Consider the following 19,814-nt stretch of genomic DNA (forward strand, 5'->3'; position numbering starts at 1 on the left):
AAACCTAGTAAGTAATTTAGGGTATAAAAAATAAAAATAGTTGCCAAGTACAAAATAAATCTGTTAAAACATGTTATAATACATTTTAATACGATTTTGTCCAATTCTCAACATTAAGAGTGAAATCAAATTTCAAATTACTAGGAACGCGTAAAACTTCTCGGAATAGTGAATTTACTTATTTTATTTAATAGGATCTACCGCCTGAAATTTTAAAAAGTGAGGTTAGATTTAAATAGGTGATCCGTGATCTTTAATCCGTGGTGCGTTCATACTCAACTCTTCAACGCCTACTTTGAGGATATAAATGAACACCCAATATAAAATATTGTGGATATTAATTTGATTACTAACAATGCGATTAATTTAACAAAAGTCAATAAATAAGTATTTTAAACAATATCAAGTATAATATTTATTTGTGTGGTAATTAATATTCTTTTATTTAGTTTTAAGTTGTTAAAGAGGAAAGAAGAAACTATAGATAGATGTGGTCAAAGACTATAGGTCACATTCCAATTATGTATAGTTATTTTATCCCTAATGGAAATATTCTAAAATCATAAATCACACCAACAAAGAAACGGATCTTGAAGCACTCCAATTAATTTATGGCAGAGTGCTAAATAACCTCAGGCAAATATTTTTAATATCTTTGAATCCTATCCAGCTATGTATTTAACAAAGAAAGGAGGTAATACATAGTTATTTTCATATGAGTAGCACTGTGAGAAGATTATTTTACAGGTATGAGGCCGAAATTTGAAGCACGAGGCGATACCCGGGTGTTGCAAAACAGACCGAATACCCGAAAAATGACAGTGCAGTAGTGCACGAATATTGAATAACGTTTTTCGTGTTCGTTTGGGCAAAGTCTTAAAAAACATTAATTCATTCTAAATTTTGAGATTATCTTTGACATATGTCAAGTTAGGTATATAAACAGAAAAGTTTATATATTTAGTTATATACCACTTTTCATGTTATGTATCTCGGGAAACAAACACGAAAAGTAATTCGTGGAAGACTGTAAGTGGTTTGTAAACTGTTTCTTTGTTGGTGTGATTTATGGTTTTAGTGAATATTTCTATTAGGGATAAATATGTATACTATACATACGACCTTGAAAAAAATAGAAATTTAATTATGTAATCGATTCTAACCATTTTCTGTTGGAGGGAAGACAACAGTAGGTACATATATCCACTCTTCTACATTTAAAATCTCAAGAGAAAATGAAAGAATTACATTCGATTAACATAACAATTATGTTGTCAATCAATATTACTTTGACTGAGAGATTAAAGGTTTTAATATTTGAAGAGTTGTGTACATATAGCAATAATAATATTTTCTTATTTTGTGTCTACGCTAATACAGCCAAATGAAAAACAATACCAGCGGGTTGTTGATTACTTAGGATCATTAGCATCATTTCCTGGAGACATTTCTTAAAATATGCCATTAAAAAAATGTCAGTTGTTGAGATTAAAAAAAATAATTTAGGCAGTCTCATAAATTAGATTGGATACACTTATTTAGTGTTCGAAATGCTGATCCCTGAATGAACAAAAAAAATGTGTTCTGTAGTAATCGAAATATAACATTCTTTCCTTTCCAATATACATATTAAACAAGGAACTTGAACTTCACACTTCACTGAACCAACGTCATCTAAGTTGAAGGAAAGCGTGCAAGATCTATATCGTCATTTCCAAAACTACCCAGAAAACAGATTAACCATGAAGGTTTTTAACCTTTGACATAACCTCAAAAACATTAAATTAATGTGCTATTATTATCATCTTAGTGTTTACTTATATTCTAAAATTTAAAATTTTAATTTTTAAATTAAAGTTAACAAGGGAAATACATATGTTTCAAGGAATGGACTGCCAATTCAAACATATTTGCCAGTTAATTTTGCTGTGTTTTCAAACTGGCTCGATGTATTGTGAATGTTGTTAAATCAATCGATGATAATAAATGGACGTCGATACTTAAAGCTGACCCCAGAATTTTTACTAATCAGCTGTTGTTATATTAGAGGTTGATGTTTTAAGCACATTACTGAAATTGTAAATCTGTATTCCCTAAGGGTAAAAATGCGTGATATGCGATGCAAATGAGAGCTAACTACCAGAATAATTTGGCTTGAACACGTCGCGCTTGTGATTTTGATTTACATTAATTTCATATTTTTCAACATAAAACATAATCAATATTTAAATTATTCATGCATAGTCGTTGTATGCTTTATAAAATCATGGCTCTGCTTACATGAAGGAAACTTACGAAATTACGAGTCAAATTTTTTATGGTCTCGTTCGGCGTATTGGATAAAAATCGAAAATCTGATAAAAATCTAAGCACGGCGACGGTACATCCGATCTGATAATCCTGGTAAAAATTGCCATATTTTATTAGTGTAATTCAGGTTCCATGCTTGGGGCTTCGGAGGTCCGGAGATATTCCTTCTGATTATGGTAATTACCAATAAACAGAGCTAATCAAATATCAATCATAACAGAAATCAGAGGCGGTTAGACTGGCTACCTGTCTAAAGACAGGCTATAAATAATTCAATTATTGAAATGTCGTTACGGTGCGGTCACTCGACTACCAACTGGGTGGCTTCATTAGGACATTGTTATCATAACCGCTTTAATATTAGTTATTATAACGACGCACATTCCGCTCCCACAAATAAATTATCCAAATTATTAGGAATATGATTGGCGATTACCAGGACACCCTGCTGATTTCGTTGAAGGTTTTATCGGCGACCATGTGAGTTCCATTACGGTGTTTGTCGCTGATGATCTTCGCCTAATGTAGCTTCGTCATTAGTAACTCCGCCAGCGTAATAATTACCAACCAAAATTTCTTAACCAGAAATAAATATATCAAGAAAGAAGCTTCGAACTGCCACTCGCCAAATTATTTCTGCTTTCCAGCTAAAAAACACTAATCAGGTGCCATAATTCGTGGCTAATAGCGAAGCAAATGGAGACCTTGACGATGTCAGAATCACAAAATTCACTCAGATTTTGTAATACACATACAGTGCGGAACAAAATGATCTTCATCTAGTTTCCTTTGCATTACCCTTGTAAAAATACGAGGTGCCGTTCTACAGACAGTACCCCAACCTCAAAATATGCGTCAAAATTCCAAATGTGATTTATTGCGAAGGGATGAGATCGGAAATACGCCTCAATAATGAAAGTGTTTTCTTGCATGGTATCTATTTTAATCGTTTGTTAATTCAATTCAATAAATTGTAACAATTGTCAATTTAATTGATGACATTTATTGACAGAACTGTAAGGCCACTTCAAAAAGAGTAGAGCGGCGCAGGAAAATTTACATGTGAAAAAATTCCAAAGCTGACTAGATGATAATTATTTTGTTCCACACTGTACATTATACTGTCTATACATAATAGTTATTTTTTGTTCGATACTGCCAGAATTTGAGAATTTTCTCCTATGTGAACGGATTTTGATAAATGTCACAACTTGTCAAAATGAAACCTCAAGCTAATTTTAAAGATTTGGAGCGATTTAGGCTCGTCGAACAAAAAAAGGTTGTATTCGACTTGTTCGTGTATAAATTGGGCTCTTTTTGGCGTGAGTGGGCCAGTTTAAAACTCGAGTGAAATGAGCCCAATTTACGCAGGAACTCGTTAAATAAACTACTATTATGCAACATGTGTAAATGAGTACTTTTTTAGAAGTGAGAGTGTTATAATCCCTGGCGTAAAAATGCTTTATGCACAAGTTGCATAAAGTCTCTGTAAAATAAAATTATTAAGAAAAATATAATTAATAAAACTTCAACATATGAATTAAGTAAATTTTCTAATGTCATTATGTGACTTATGTAACCAGTTATTTTATCTAATTTTTTTGAGGTTATGTTTGGCAAATTGAACAAAATATATTGCTATTAGGTATTCGGTCGGAAAGTTGAATGTGTTTCTCTATTTGTCTGACAACAAAGTGTCCAATTTAAAATCTCATAGAATATAGCCTAAGGGAGTCCGTTTTGGCTCAAGGACGTGAGGGTCGCGGGTTCGGTTCCGACCCAGGACGACATTAAAAAAAAAAGGCTATATTCTATCCCGTGATTCGGAAGTCACGTTAAGCCATTGGTCCCGGTCTATTGAGTTGGTCATCATGCCCCTCATAGATTTGTAAACCAGTCCTAGACTGTGAAACACATTTTTTTTTAATTAACCTCTTAAACGTTGAACCGATATTTGACATTGATATTTTTGAGATTTGACAGAAACATCACTTTCTGACCAAGAGATGCAAGTAATGATTTTCCAACCAAAAGATGCAAGTGATGATTTTTCAACCAAGAGAAACCATTTTCAGAGAGCAGTGACGTATTTTCTAATCTAAATCAGGTTAAAAATAGGCATATTACAATAATGATTGCGAATAAAATTAATTAAAATTTTCATATAACTTGATAAAAATCGTCTTAATGGTCGGCCGCTTTGGCGGGGAAATTCAATTTAAGAAACAACACGCGAACTTTGGTCCATAGTTGACTTTGACTAATTGTTTTTTTATTTTATGTTATAAATTTCACAACAAAGTACCAAATGATAGAATTTTGTGAACTAAGAAAATCGGAACAAAATTATTCAACAGTCACTTAAAGTCCCAATACGTTTTGCGTAACGATGCTGAAATGCTTTGATGCCCTTGGAAAATTATTTTCGCTTGTGCCTTCGTACATTCGTTTTAAAGACTATGTATTTCATTATCCAAATATGTAGTTATTTTCAGTAAGAGTGAGGAAGGCAAAGCTTTCGTTCACACTCCGCTTGGTGGACGATCAATTCCAGTGAACGAAAGCGGCCTTACTCTAGAGTACTGTATTTGGTATTGTTCGATACCTCCTTAGAAAGCGAGTCTGTAACTGTGTATTCAGAATTTTAAATAAAAATAAATCACATAAAATAGACAATATAATTCATGTATCACGTGATCATGAATGATCCAATGAAAACGCGTAAAAGTTCTTAGTTGCATGGCTATCACAGCGATTATAAAAAACAAAAAAAATATTTTCTTATTTACTTTCGTCGTTACGATTTTTGATTGAAATAAATTTGTCAATTTGACAAATAAATGAATAATTTTGTATTTCATTCATTATATTGTCTCATCGAATATAACACGTGGTATGATTAATCATCGATGATATTAAATTCGTGAAATTGAAGCAGGACATTTCACTCGTCCTTCGGACTCGTGAAATCTCCAGCACAATTTCACTCATAATATCATCGATAATAATCATACCACTTGTTATATTATAGCTGAAAATAAACAAAATTCTGTAACGTCAATAAAGTGGTCGTGTGCACATTGCCGAAATTGTAAAAATCGATGATGAAGAGTTATGTGTTTTTGATGATGTCCTGGAAGAGGCAAGTGCCGTGAGGTACCAAGTGTTGCCTAAAAAATCAAAATTAGGTACGTTCTCAGAAAAAATTTGAAACATTTACGAGTGAATGAAAACCAGTAGTGAAAGACAGTGAGCGAAAAACGATGAGGGAAAGTGAACTGAACGGAAGAAAACTTCACCCACTGGTAACTATGAATGGACTCACTTTCTAGGAAGGTATCCAACAAAAATACCATGTGTCAATACTTTGAATCCGACATTATTAGCAGCTTTGGAAATTCAATTATTGTAGACTAGAGGGTTGCACGAATTACGGTCGCTTATACTCTGACTGGAAAGATTACATTAAAGATACACCGGGTGTCCAACCGAAACGTCTGGATGGGTGTACATTTGGTGTCTTTAAAGTTACAATTTTAAAATTTTAGAATATGAGTCAGTTAATAGGGGGATGTAAGTACAGTTATCATATCATTACTCTGGTCCCAGCCGCCTCCACCTACCCACACTTCAAAATTTTAATGAGTTTACATTGTAAATGACGATTTATGAAAGAACTTTTTTTGTATCTGTATAAAAAAAGTGATAGGTAGAAAGAAAATTTTTTTACTCACTTTCACTCTGAAGTTTACAAAATTGAATATTTTTATCGATATACCTTAAAATATTAGGTGTAAAAAGATTTATTTCTGTATTATATCGAATCCATTGCGAACTAAAACTATTCACATCATTTTAATCTTATAGCGGATGTTTCAGCTTTGCTACCAATAATATAATAACTACAATTTACATCATGTGTTTTTATATGCAAGTTTATTTTCTGAAACTAAACAACTAGCTTTATAAACTTTATATTAGTATCTACAACAGTAAAAGTTAATAACAAACGTGGAATTTTCCTAAATAAATCAAAATTGAAAAGATTGGTTTTTACACATCGGTTATTTTGACAAAATCATCACTATTTAACAGTAGTTACTAATCTAATCATATTTATATTCTACCTTGTTATTTCTAAATTTATATCATCCTTTATCAACTTAACAACTGTAACCGGAATACTTTAAATAATAAGGGACAGTTTTTAAGTGGCAGTAAGGTTTATTATTCATATTGAGCAAATAAATCGAACTTATTAAACGTTTAATTCATATTCATTTTTATCATTGAATATAACATTAATAATTCATTAACCCTCTTAAGAAAACATGATTATACGATAACAAGGTTTACTTATTGCAAAATTATAATTTCCGGATGCCTATACAGGGTTATTCACCGCAGAGTTCCCGCGAAAATTTAATTTTATGCAACAAAAAATACAGGTTAAAACAGCGCCAGCGCCAGTGCTTTGATTTAATTTTAAATAATTTACAATCCATGATGGCACCATATTGTCAATTATTTTAGTGTCTGATGTCAGTTTTTACGCGATTTTATCATGAACGATGAAAAAACAGACATGATTTTGATCTTTAGTGAGTGGTGTAAAAATATTGTTCAAGCTGCACATGTTTACCCTCAAAACATTGAATTTTTCCAATATTTCTTCTCATATAACCTTACATAGAGAATAAAATATCAATGTTGACTTTTAAATGAAACTAGATAGCTTGATTCCTTATTTATAAAACGTTAAACATGGTATCTAACAATTTGAGCTTTTGTATTGTATAACATTAAATTTTCGCGGGAACTCTATATTTATATTAGGTAATGCATGAAGTACATAATATTTTTGTTTTACAATACAAAAATTTCCGATAATATTGCGGAATCTGCGAATGCTTGCAGCGTTTCCACGTTGCATGGCAAGGGAAATCCTCTCGAAAAGGAATTTCTTTGATTTTGAATCGCGGATTCCGCAATAAGTCGGTTTCCGATGATATTATTATTCATATTAAGTATATTACATTAAATACACAAAATACTAAAAGCTCAAATTGCTAGATACCATGTTTAACGTTTTACAAATAAGGAATCAAACTAGTTTCATTTAAATAATATTATTATTTATATTAACTAATATGACTAACAAGCAATTTAAATGTACTGAAAAACAGATGATTATTATTACTCTATAATTTTAATACTTAAATTATTTAAAGTCACATCAGATTTATAAAACTTGTGAACGAATTTCTACACGGTGGTAAATTTTTATTGCCACATTAACATTTTATTGGCGATTATAAATTTATTAAAAAAATCACTTCATATGCACGTTGTACTTATTACGGCTATAAAATGACTTCAGTCCAGTATACAAGATTCCCCATGGATTTCTAAGAATAAACCAATGCTGAAAAGTGTAGGTAAATAATTAGAAGTATTTCATTATATGTTTTATAAAACGTAGTTATCCTCAAAACGGTTAAAAATCTGTGACACATTTTAAGTTTTCAAATAGTTATTTGTTATAATTTTTTAAAGTCATCAAACTCATTTCTAGTAATATGAATAAAATGGTCACTACAATAACCGAAAACCCAATAAAATGTACAAAGTGTCTATGAAAAAATGTATATCAAGAGTCCTGTGGAATTGTGAGGCTTTATAATTTTATTGTGTTGAACTTTCTCGAACTGTAAACTGTCAAATATAAAATTATTAAATTTTACTGTCAGTTGTAAGTTCAACGTCTTAGTTGTTTTTTGCTTGTGATTTCTTCAGTTTTTCTACATTCTAATTACTTTTCATCTTACAACAGTATTTATTAAAAACCTGTCATTAATGGACTTACTGTCGCGAGCAATAAATTTTGGTCGTGAATGTCATTTCAAAATTTGGTTAGATTGTCACAAATTTAAAAATTTCCCCTGTCTGATTATGTCCATGTCAACAAAGTGTCAAAAAATGAGAAAAGAATGACAATTAATGTCATACAACGTGATGATAGGTTATGGTATTTACAATGGAACATTTTCGATTGCGTCAAAGAATGACCTTGACGATCAAAATTTATTGCTCGCGACTGTACATAATCTCTGTTCTACTTGGTACCACAATATGCTACACAGCAGCAAAAATCCAATATACATATTCGAATTCCACAGGACTCTTGATATACGTTCTTTAACAGACACTTTGTACCAATGACAATTCAGCAACTTTAAATTAAAAATAATTTTAATAATTTTTTATAGGAAAATATAACCCAGTTTCCATCTGATCTACCACATCTGTGTTTCCCAAAGTGTGGATCACTACCTTCAAGGGTTCATTAACGGGTGATAAAAAACATAAATTGGAATGTACTATGGAGTCAAATATAAATTTTGTATTTGGCTAGCCGAAAATGAGATAATTTCCAAGAAAGATTCGACATATTTCTATATTGCAAGTGATACCAAATATTAATGCATTAACAATAAGCTCGGAGTGTGTTTGATTTTCTTTAAAAAAAAACTACACTACCTGAAAAAAAAAGTTTTCAAGTTTCCCTTGGCAGATATTTTGATTTTTTTTTATAATTGTCATGATCCTTGCCAATTTAGGTTTTTCCGAGAGAGATTTTAAGTAGATATTTTACCTCTGATTATTATCATAACTATTCTTATTTTATTATTTTTGCCAACCTATCATTTTCAGAAGTGGACCCCCCATATTTCCGTTGCACTTAAAGTTATATTCCACATATGTACTCGTAATTTGTATTAAAAAACCCAGGATTCTGCTGCAATCTTTTAATGTAAGGGAGAGGCAGCGAGAAAATTTCTTACAAAAGGTGTTCATGCTGTCAAAAAGTTCACTACTAGATGAACGAGTTAGTCCAAAATTCAACTACGAGTAGATATACAGATATACACATTAAGTGGTGTAAATATGTATAATGCCAACATAATAATTTACATAGTAATATCGATATGTAAATAGGTACCTTACAGATTAATCTGAAAGTAATCCTTTATGTAAAAGTACCTACTTAATATAAGAGTTATCAGCATTAAATTACATTGTTAAATATTGTTTGGAATTAAGTCTAACAAAAATATCATAAAGGTGATTATCTAATTCATTATAAAATTAAATTTTAATAAATAAAGTTTGATGCCCCACTTTTTTTGCTTACAATAGTAGTTAGCGAACCACTCGGAAATTTTATCCTTCATCATCATCATCTACAGGGTGTAACAGAAAAAAGTGTATTTATTTTAACTGGTAATAGGACTCACCTATACTACAACTTTTCTAAATATGTAATTATTTTTTCGAAAGCAAATTCTGAAGGGTTTTAAAAATTAATCTAAATTTACTAAAAATTTGCTTACCCGCCTATGGAACGATTTTAATCTAACTACATTTAATAAAGAAACAAAACAAACAGCAGTAATAAAAAAAAACAAACGAAAGTGAAACCATTTTATTCATCAAATGCAATATCTACGAAGGAAACAAAAACATTCAGCTTTTAGGATTCCTCTTTAAAAAAGTTTTCAGATTTATAAAATTGCATTCAACGTGAACGGCACGTCAAAATAAAGGGGGGCAAATGGCAATTCAATTTTGCAAATTTCAAAAAACTTTATTTAGAAAAGTTGTAATTGATAAGTACTATTACCGGTTAAAATAAATGCACTTTTTTCTGTTACACCCGGTATAGAGAATGTTATTTAAAAATAGAAAAGTATTGAGTTTTAAAATAATTTAATTGATGTTGTAATCACTTATAATATTCTTATATAGTATTCTCAAGCGTGGGGGACATGAGTGAGAACACCAAAAAAATAGTCTACTTAACTTTGGCTAAGAGTTGTATTTGAGGGACTATTCAACGAACAAAATTTATAATAAATATTCGAATATTCCTGATAATCATCACTACCGAAAATAACGGATAATTTTCACATGTGATGAATAATCAGGAAGTTTCGTTCTGATTGGTCAAGAAATGACAAGTTGTGAATTTTTATTGGAGAATTTGATGTGAGTTGAATAGTCATCAAAAGCATTCTAACTCAAATTGAAACATGTGATTGAAAAATATCAATTCTAGGTTTTTATCAAATCTAGTGTTAAGAAGATGATTTATTCAAAGAACGATATTTTGGGTACTGTTTAGTTTAATGAGTATTTAAAGATTAAACTAAACCAGAAAATCGCATTCATATCGCATTCATGAATCTACTATCCAATGAGAAAGCTACGTTATTACCATGGATACATAAAATATTTCCTGAAATAGGTAGAAAGAAAAATAACCGGTGACTATTAAAATTTTGACTTAGGATTGGCTATGGATCATTCTTTGTTTTCAGTTGCACCTTAGACACTGCCAAGTTTGACATTTCAATAAATGTTTTTTCTCTTAATTTGGTTATGTTTCAATTGTACTGACTGGCATTTGTCGTTTGTTCTTGCGTGTGTCTAAAGTAACAGAAAAAATAAAAACTCGTTCAAAGCCAACTCCCAGTGAAAATTTTAATAGTCACCCGTTATTTCCAGTATCGGGCGTTCAAATGAAATTCTGGGCTGAGTAGGCGTTGGAAAAATTAAACCGTTTAGAACAGTGTAAAGTTTCAATTTCAAATTGTTGGTTCTAAATTTTAGGTTAGCTGTCAACATGCTCCAATTAATCTACGCTTTAAAAAAGCACAACAATTGACGGTGTCCAACGCCTTCGCAGCCCAGGATTTCATTTGAACGCGCGATATAACAAAAAATGCTAAATTTTTATTCAAATTCAACGAATGAACAAATCAGAGATTTTTCTTAAACGCAAAGCAGAACATAAAATAAAGATCAAATTTCCAAAAAATGAAAATGACAAAAGAAAAACAGAAAAATCGTACATTGAATTTTATGATGAAACAAAAATGAAAACAAAATTAATTAAGGTATGGACATAACTTGTGTAAGAAACAAAAATAAAAAAAATAGAAATAGAAGTATTAAACTATTTCCTTGTTAACTTGCTTGCAATTTTTCGACGTCCTCCACGCCCATCTTCTTACACGTGTCGAAAATGCATTGTGCGATTTATTATCTATAAGGCACCAACATATACAGGTTATCCACTTACACTAGGATAAGGGCCCAAACCATCAGCTTTTCTGTAAGTCCAAACATTAAATGTCACTTGTAATTTAATGACACTACCATTCCCGTAAGAAAATTGATGCATTCGCGTGAGTTTATGTGTTAAAAGAGAGGGTTATACGGGTTGTGCACGTTACTGTTTGTGCAGGTGAAGTAACTGCTGTATTCATAACGCGAATTAAACGACATTGTGGTCATTCTATCGCCTCAAACATCTTAAATTATGCGCAAAATTTACATAAACATGGGCTTAATTAATTCTTTTCCAGATTTCATAAATTTGTACTACCAGCACCGCTTTTAACTTGATACGTATGTGCACAGATTTTTCGCCGCATCTGTATGTTTGATTGATTTATAGTACCTACATATTTACGTAACCATTGCTCTTAAAAACTTAATTATAATTTATAACCAGAAAATTTATCAAAATTATATTAATAAAAAATCTGCAGTCTAAAAAAAAACTTAATAATTTTTTACGTTCTAGTTCTTCAATCTTAATAAATTCCCATGAAAGTTCAGTACGAGTAGTTTAGAAGTACAGTTGAAACATCATCGTCTTGTTTATTAAACAATAAACAATATTATTTTATTATGGTTATTTATTATTATTGGTGTTATTAGATAACTTTAATTTTGTCTATTTTGTACATCTTTTGAATGTCTGCACATTTACAGAAAAGCATGTTGCTACTAGTGACACATAGGCAAATTTGAATTCTACTCCATTATTTTTACTATTAGAGCATTTGCCCGCATAAAATATACGACCATAAAACACCAAGAATGATCACTAGAGTTTACGACTGTTAGGTACGGGCTATTTATAAGACAATTTAAATTTCTTTTTGACATAATTGAAAAGCAAAAGTTATAAGAAAATGAAATTATAATCAAATTAAAGGGTGACTAAGATGGTCTTTTACTGCAAAAATGCTATATACTAAAAGGATAATGTTATGGGGATTAAATTTTGCTTTGTTCAACTAATAAAAAACATATCATAATTTTTTTTTAAACCACTTAGATAATTATTTTGCAAGATCAATATGTCATGTGATAACTTTTATCTTTTACTCCACGAGTTCATTCTCATTTTATTCATAACTTAATTAAATTAAATAAAAAATAAAAATATAACAAAGAGAAGTTTTCATTAAGCTGAGGTAAAAATAAAAATGAAAAATAGAATCATTCTTTATTTTTATGAGTGTTCATTTTCTGTAATTATATCAAGTGACGTAGATCCAAAGTAGCAACGCTTAAACACTTTTTAACTACATATTCCAGTATTATTGTAGAGCAACTCAACATTTAGCTTTAATGATTAGTAATTTAAATATCTCAAATTTTTAGGGATTTTACTTAAAATTTTCTTATTACATTTTAAAAAAATATTAGAACAAATTAATTTTCTTTGGCTATTAAGAAAACTCAATTACGGCAGATATCCCGGATGACTTTTAATAATTGAGACAAATTTAGGGGGTTGGCACTTTTGAATAATTGGTACGCCTAGTCATTTGTCAAAGAGTTCTCTATTGATTCGCTTTCTAGGTTAAGATTCTCGAAATTGATAATAACAATCTGATTTACTTTGACTTTTGAACTGTCATATTTGAATTTGACAGTCAAGTGTAGCAATATACCGGGTGATCAAGAAGGACTGTTTAAGTTGGCAGTACAATTAAGGAAAATTTTTAATTCGGTTATTTATAAAACTGCAACCAGATATGTTTTGTTGGTTTATTTGACAAATATCTGATGTAGGTATAGCATTAACAACGACAAACCATCAACAACCGAAAGTTACTCATGTTATACGATTTAAAATACAATTCAGTGTTACCAACTTAAACAGTCCTTCTTGATCACCCCGTAGAATCCTAAATGTGTTGCCAACCGAACAAAAATAATTTCGATCATTAAAAGTCACCCGGTATTTTGGAGCATAAGACGTATAAAATTTAGTACAATTTCACTTTAAATTTCGTAATTTAAAATTCTAATGACTGTAAAATAGTTGATTTATTTTTTTATGTCTGAAGTACTTAATGGAAAATATGGTTTTATTACTTATTAACAATTCGTAGAACACTGATGTGTCAAAATTGCACACAAGATAACTAATTAACACCGCTAATTAAATTTTTTATAAGCGAAAATTGTTTTGGTAACAAATGTTTTCTTTTATTAAATAAGTAGGATTAGTGATCGGAATGGCACAAACTGAGTGCAATAAAAACAGGAAGAAAGATATTCTTACAGATAAATTGCGTCAGGTATGAATTGCAATTTTTATGTAATTAATAATTTCGCAAAAATATGAACGAAAATGTCATTCACGACCAAACAAATTGAAAATACATATACCTTACAAAGTTGGAAAATTACACAATGAATAATTTAAAAATTTGTATATCTTAAGCGACGGCGTCTGCAGAAAAATCTAGTTTTAATACCTTGTCATAGAGAAGTAAAACTCAATTTTGGTGTAAAACTTATGAATCTCATTCGCAAGTATTTTGGGCACTCTGCCTTATGTAACTACACTTGAAGAATTACATTGTTTATTTTATGTATGCATGTATGCATTTTAATAATTATTATTATTTTCATTAAAAAAAATGGAAAATTGTAATTTTTTAGAATGAAAACATTGTGTTAGATTGGATCACGAGTTTTCTTATTGTTTCGATAATTAAAGAAAAAACAGGACACGTTTACTCTGAAAAATATATTTAGTAATTAAATAAAAAAATACCTTCTTAAATTGGTATCACATATTAAGGTATAATGTTATTTTATTTATTTATTTTTGCGGTTACTGTTAAATGCATTCTAATATGTGGCATATCGTTGGAATCAGAAAAATAATCTCTTTCAATATCATGATAAAAAATAATATGTACCAAGCTATTTGAAAAAACAAAGTTGACTATCATCTGACCTTGAATGACTTTTTGGAAAAAAGTTAATGTATGTTGTGCTTATAGTGATTTTAAAGTGATTTATTCCAGTTTTTGTTTTATTTAAATTGACCCATAAATAACAGAGATATAGCTTGCGGCGTTTTTTAGGACGCACCTGTACATATGTATAAATGTGTACATGTTGTAACTTATTATTAGAATTAAAAAGTTAATAATAAGCACACAAGAATTTTACTTTGAGAATATCTACATCAGTCAGAAAAATACAAATATGTAGGTACCTATAACATTTAAAGATGCCAGAATTTTTCGATCATTGGCCCTCATTACATTAAAAATTATTATAAAATTTAGAGAATGAGAAAAGAGTGAACATTAACACCAAGAATAATTTTATAAATTGTCCAGAATCTGTGGACCGAATATCTAACGTGTATAAATTTGTCAGCAATCGATTTTCGAAAAATAAAACAAATTCTAAAAATAAAAAAATTAAAGAAATTACAACTGGTAGTGACAATGATATCTTGATAATAAAAATAGGATGGCTTCAAAACTCAATGACAAAAAGAGCATGTACAAACAAGTAGGGCATTTTTAAAAATATGTCCATATTTTAAAATATACATACTTTTAAATTATGTTTTTGTAATTCCAAATAAAATTGAAAAAATTTGATGGTGGTAAAGAGCGTGTCACTTTTGATAAAACATGTACCTGAAGCGTGTCGACGAAGTCCTGAAACGGCAGGTAGTCCGGTCGGCACCGTCGTTGCCCTCGTCGAAGGCGATTTAACAGGACGACGACGACACAGTTGGCGTAACGGCGTGCGACGTCCACGCTACTGGTGTCAGCGGTCACTTCTGTCGGTCTTCTCCGAGGCATGTGCGTGTGAGGGTCGAAACATCCCGCCCCTTTTGCAAGTTCAAGTTTAGTTTTCAGTCACGATCCGGTCTTTAGATATGTTCTAGCTACAGAACCTGATGCTATCTCGATTAACGGAAACCGAGCAAGGGATTAATTAGGCAAGTTACGTTGGCGGCATCCGCCACACAGACGACATGGGCAATTTTGGAGGCGATAACAACTACAAATGCAGTAAAATATTTCCCATGGGAATTGAATTTCACCGAAAAAATCACTCTCTTGATCAGTCGCCTCGGAAATGGTACAAACACTTTTACTCAAATCTTGACAAATAGAAAGAAACGAATTTCCAGTTTTGTTGAAGGGTCACTACAAAAAAAAAAGGTTCGACTGCAAATATGACACGATGAGAACTGACATTTTGATTCGGTAAAATACTGGTGATTTATTGACACGAACATTTAACATTTAATTTGGAGTGAGATTGTATCTTTCAGTGAGGCAAAATTTTCAAGTAGGAAATCGATCAATTCCTGAAGTAAATTAAAGAGGATGCCGGACTGAAAACTATATGTGGATCGACGCTTTGAAGAGCTTCTGTGAAAGCTCTCTGAACCAATGCGTGACAGCAAGGGGCACGCGCAACCAATGAGCTGGTGAGCCAACAGGCAGATGGACCAATAACGTTTTGCTGTTAATTTAGCCCCAAGGTGGCACGCGCTTGCCCTCATTGTTGACTTCCCATGACGCAGACGCTTCTTCACACGCTTCTCAACGATGTCTTCCATGGTTTATAATCATCGTGTTTGGACAACAGCCGCCACCTTATAGATTATTAAGATATTAACGGGATAAAACGGTTTTTACAACGTTTGGGGAATATTATTCTTTACAAAAAATTTACAAAAAATTAAATTTATGTTATGTTTTTGTTATATCATATACCAATTACTTTACTTTGTTTTTAACTTACCAGAAACAAATGAACAATGTAATTTGCAGGGACTTTCCGTCTACAATTTTTTTTTAATTCAGGGCCGTCAATATAACCACTTAGCACTTACTACATACTACATTAAATTCCGCATTTTTCCATAAGAACCCATTATAAACTCCTTCCATTTTCAATATACACTACTAAATCTAGTGATTTTAGTAACTTTTGTGGTGTAATAGGATACAACTTTTTTCTACTGTAAATGCAATGTCACAGATAATAATTCAGCTTATGTGTATTTTGAAGAGATTATAATGTACGATTATTGTCATTTTTGACAAATCTCTAATCGAGTCCCGCAATCAAGCAAAGTAAACTAGTTTTGAATATTTTACTTAGAATATGGTATCTACAGGTTAATATTAAATACCGGCATTGAAATCAGCAAGTAGGTGTACCTTAATAAACATAAACAGATTTTAACGAAAAGATTTCAAAGCAGGACACAGAGTGGAAGCGTGATACATTCGAAATGAATAGTGCTCAGAAACAAACCCCTGTCTAGTCAAGTTTGGAGCCTGGCAGTCTTGAAATTAAAAAAAAGGCACAACGGGGCAAATATTTCTTCATCGTGCGTCGTTTCCATTCTGTGCCTGTGAAAAATGTCTACATATCATCAAATTAATCTGTAATCGAGTCATCCATGGATTTGAATCCGTATGTCTTTTGCGATTGATATGCTTAACTGTAGGATCGAAAGTTACGTCATTTTAAAGACTTTTTTAAAATTGACTTGGTTTTCGTCATATCCTAATCCTGGGTATACAATTAATTAAATTTGTAATTTTTTTGTAACTTTAACCCCCGTTGCAAAAGTGCTAGTGATGTAGGAACTAGGGTGGTCAAAAATTACGCCAGACTGACCATAATTGGCATATTTTGTAAAATTAAGTCCGCTTAATTGGAGGTTTTTAGGAATTTGTGACCGCGAAGTAGGTGGTCATACCACGGTACAAAATGTCAGACGTTCTGCTTGACAAAATAAAATATTTGCCCCAAGAACACTAATACTAAGTAGGTAGATTGACTGGTTTTATAGTTCTAAAGGCTTAGTAATTTTAATAGCATTATCACTCGGAAACAAATGATATTGTTGATATATGGAGATTAAATAAATTACTATTATTTACAGCACGTAGCACTTAAGTAGACATAAATCTAACAGTTCTTAAATAAATGCAAGAAAACATTATATAAATCAAAATAAGATGATCTGGATTTTTTTGATAAAATTTGCAGAACAAAACTTGTTTTTGTTATCCGAAGAGTTGTTTAGGAAATTAAATTAAATTCTTTTAATGTTCTTTTCTACTTCCTACAAAAAATATATGTTGTCCATTGAATGTAAAGTGTCGAAAGATCCGAAAAGGTTTTGGGGTTACATTCACCAGAAAAAGGGCCGTTCTCGAATACCTGGCACGATGCATTTTGATGATCTAACGCTATCCTCACCTCAAGACATTGTTGATGCATTTTCCTCTTTTTTCAATCAAGTATATTTAGCATCCGATCCTGAATATACGAAGAGAGTTGTTGACACTAATTTTCATAATATTATTTCAATTACACAAATTTTCGAAGAGGAAATAATATCTTCACTAAAATCTTTTAAAACCTCCATGACTGCTGGGCTTGACGGGATTCCAAGTTTCCTTCTTCGGGATTGTGCTCAAATATTTGTAACACCACTGTTTTCGATATTCAACCTCATAATTAAATCTTCAACTTTTCCCACAGTTTGGAAGCAAGCACGGGTCTCACCGATTTTTAAAAAAGGAGATTTGTCAAACATCGAACACTTTAGACCCATTTCCATAATATGTAATTTTTCAAAGATCTTAGAATCTATATTATATAAACGCATTTATGCAGGCGTAAAGAACTATATTTCACCTCATCAACACGGATTTGTAGAAAGAAGATCAACACTCACCAACCTCGCTTATTTTTCGCAATACCTACGTTTCAGAGGCAATTGACTCTAAATATCAAGTGGACGTTCTATATACAGATTTTCAGAAAGCGTTTGACCAAATCGATCATTTCATTCTACTCAGAAAACTTGAACAGTTTGGTTTTGATAATTCTTTACTTGCCTTATTTCAGTCATATCTGCTAGATAGGCGCCACTATGTTACCTACCAAAACTTTGTATCCAAGTCCTTTACACCGACCTCAGGCGTTCCGCAAGGCTCAAACCTTGGACCTCTTCTATTCCTACTTTTCATAAACGATATGGTCAATGTTATTACCTGTGAAAAGTTGCTTTTCGCTGATGATCTTAAATTGTTTATTAGAATCGAATCTGATAGTGATTTTAATCTACTACAAAATAACTTAGACGCTGTTGTTGAATGGTCATCTCGAAATCGGCTCTCTTTGAATACTGCTAAATGTTTTGTATCCTCATATTCCCGGATTCGTTCTGTCAAGGAACATACGTATATAATTGACCAACATCGTTTAGAACGAGTCTACAAATTCAAAGATTTGGGTGTCACTTTCGATACGGAATTAAATTTTAACGATCATCTTAACAATATTGTTAGCAAAGCTCTAAAAACGTACGGATTTGTATTTAGAAATTGTAAAGACTTCAGCAATCCAAAAACTCTATTGCTACTGTACACGTCATTGATTAGATCTCAACTGGAATATTGTTCACTTATATGGTATCCTATATACATCACAAATATTAATGAACTCGAGAAAGTCCAACGAAAATTTTTGAAGTTTTTAAGTTTTCAACTTGACGGTGTTTACCCTATAAGAAATTATGATAACAACATGTTATTAGGCAGGTTTAAGCTTAAGTCTTTGTATACTCGCAGAGTAAATGCTGTTGTATCATTTCTGTATAAGCTTGTACATCATAAAATTGATTGTTCATTTCTTTTAAGCAAAATTAGCTTTCATGTTCCTCGCATGAATAGTCGAAACTACACTACGTTTTATATTCCTGGCTACAGAACAAATGTGTTGCTTAAGTCGCCGATTATTTTAATGTGCAACAACTTTGATCGGTTCGCTGCAGGGTGTGACATTCACTTTGACTCTTTGAAGACAATTCTCGACGCTGTGGAGTGCCGACTGTTGTTTTTGAAGAGTTGATCATTATTGTGACTTATTTATTAGCTTGTAATCTAGTTGTACAGCACGTTGTTTCCTGTAATTGGGTGCTTCCTGTAGGAAATATATTTATTATTATTATTATTATTTTTTTTTTTTTTTCAAATACATTTTATCAAGAAAGATATAATAAAAATAAAAAAAATTATAATACATAAGTATCCCTAATTATTATACAGGATGGAACAAAAGTATCAAATATTGGCTGTAACTTTTTAATTTGACAATTTATGAAAAAATGTTTAAAATAAAAGTTGATTGGTGTATTATCCTGCATCATCTGGTCTTTCTAGTTTGTTCGTATCTTCTTTTGTTTCGCTGCTATGGCAACCAACTTTGGTTTTTTAAATAGCACCCATACATTTTTTGTGTGATTTTCAAACAAGCGTATCTTTCTGTATTCATAAATATAG

At 31.3% G+C, this 19,814-nt stretch overlaps 1 protein-coding gene across 3 annotated transcripts in view; it reads right to left on the minus strand.

Moving 5' to 3' along the window:
- The window catches only part of Poxn (Pox neuro), a 47,472-nt gene extending 29,940 nt beyond the window's left edge, over positions 1-17,532 (minus strand). Inside the window, exon 1 of one of the 3 annotated variants that reach the window (XM_069038956.1) lies at positions 15,126-17,532. The gene's annotated coding sequence lies outside the window, so the exon portion shown is untranslated. Of the gene's footprint in view, positions 1-11,455; positions 11,725-15,125 lie in introns of those variants that run through there. The other 2 variants (XM_069038958.1, XM_069038957.1) reach the window with 2 other exon arrangements.
- Positions 17,533-19,814: the final 2,282 nt, after the last annotated feature.

Source organism: Tenebrio molitor, chromosome 2 (assembly GCF_963966145.1).
Source record: "Tenebrio molitor chromosome 2, icTenMoli1.1, whole genome shotgun sequence".
NCBI lineage: Eukaryota > Metazoa > Arthropoda > Insecta > Coleoptera > Tenebrionidae > Tenebrio > Tenebrio molitor.